Below are 2,044 nucleotides of genomic sequence, written 5' to 3' on the forward strand. Positions count from 1 at the left end.
TTAGCATCAAGCTAAAATACTTAGCATCAAGCTAAAATACTTAGCATGAAGCTAAAACACTTAGCATTAAGCTAAATAACTAACTATTTAATTTGTTCCTGTTACGTTGATAATGACTGAATGTGACTTTAAGAAATTACAGTTTTTTCCTCTAATGACTAAATAACCCAAATTATTAATAAATTAACTTTACAGTTTAACAATCTGGGATTATCAAGCAGCAGGTTTAGTTTTTTAAAGGTTTATTTTAGTTTTTTAACGGTTTATTTTAGTTTTTTAAAGGTTTATTTTAGTTTTTTAACGGTTTATTTTAGTTTTTTAAAGGTTTATTTTAGTTTTTTAAAGGTTTATTTTTCCTGTTTTCCTTTATTTGACGGGAAAGTTTGAAGGGAAATCACGTTTTTTTTTAAATGATTTTTAATTCCGCTCGCTGCCATATGAGCCGGTGCTGCAGGAGTTTGTTTATATGAAGGCAGATTTAATTTGATGAGTCTGAGCTGAACGTTTCCTCCGGCTCAGTGGGGGAGGGGGGCGGAGGGGGGCGGAGCCTCCGCGGCCTCAGGTGAGGCTCATGAATATTTAATGAGCCGCTTTTCCTCCAGGTCTGAGCCGCCGCACAGCAGAAGCTGAAACTAATCTGATTTATCTGCTGGCTCCTCTGAAGGCGTTTAATCCATCCCGACACGATTCAGCCTGAATATTCATCCACGGTTCAGTTCTGCAGGTTCTGCTCGGCGCCATGTTGGTTCTGGTCGTTTCCCCTGCGGCTCGGAAACATTCAGCTCGTCTTCGCTGCTTCCGACGGGCACGAAGGAGAGAAAACTATTACTTTGTGTGAACCACAAAAACCCACATTTCACCACTTACAGGTGAAAAACTGAGACTTTATTAATTCATCCTTCGTCTAATAAAAGAGCAAAAAGGAGAGAAAACATATTAAGCTAAAATTAGAGACTCACATTCAGCAAATTTCTCATTTTTATGAGATTTTCTCTGTTTCTCTGTTACTTCCAAGGTTTTACGGCTAAATATGGAAACATTTCACTGCCAAAAATCTGCTAATGAGACGTTTTGACTCATTAAAAACGTTAAAATGTTTTTTTTTTATCTCGGTGAGATTTTCCTCATTGTTTTAACGAGTTAATGTGAGAGTTTCTCGTTTAAACAGCAAAAGCTTCACATTTCATTACGATATAAAACTTGAGTTGACTTTGAATCTCGTCTTAATGAGGAAGTTTCTGGTTGAACGTGAGGAGTTTTGGTCTTAATGTGTTTCCATCTCGTTAAGACGAGACGCTGATTGAACTCTCTCTCTCTCTCTCTCTCTCTCTCTCTCTCTCTCTCTCTCTCTCCTGGTTTCCTCCGTGGGTCACCTGCAGCTTTCAGGCAGAGAGTTTCCCGTTTGGACGCGTTCCGGCCCAGCAGGTGAGGATTTGCTCCACCTGCCTGCGGCCCGGACCGGAAGCCGCTCCGGAACAACGACGGACCCAGAACCAGCTGTTGGGCCCAACTGAGCCGCTCCTCCGCCGCCTCGGCTGGCTGAAGTTTCCGGGTCGAGGTGCATGGGATCGTTCCGGTCCTGCGTTTTAAGGCTCTGCGGTTTCCAGAGACGCGTGAAGCAGCAGCGAAGCCAGGAGGAAGTAAAAACGCGTAAAAGCGCAACGAGCTTCGCTGACGCCGGCTGTCGACACGCATCCCGTCACAGCAGACATCTTTATTTTTAACAAACAGCCATCAGAGAGAGAAAACAGAGCAAAACAACATGACTGAGGAGGACCGAGCTGTGTGTGTGTGTGTGTGTGTGTGTGTGTGTGTGTGTGTGTGTGTGTGTGTGTGTGTGTGTACGTGTGTGTGTGTGTGTGTGTGTGAGAGAGGTGTGGGTGGAGGGGGTATTAGTCACCAGAAATGGCACAGAGCCGCTCTCTCAGTAAGTGGGTCACTCCATCTGGAGCAGAATATGGAAAAAACAGCCACATAACATTTTCTACCAAAACGTCTCAGTAGGAAAGTAATGAAAGGTTGAGAGAGAGCAGGGCTGGTTTAG

This window comes from Poecilia reticulata, unplaced genomic scaffold (genome assembly GCF_000633615.1).
Source record: "Poecilia reticulata strain Guanapo unplaced genomic scaffold, Guppy_female_1.0+MT scaffold_219, whole genome shotgun sequence".
NCBI lineage: Eukaryota > Metazoa > Chordata > Actinopteri > Cyprinodontiformes > Poeciliidae > Poecilia > Poecilia reticulata.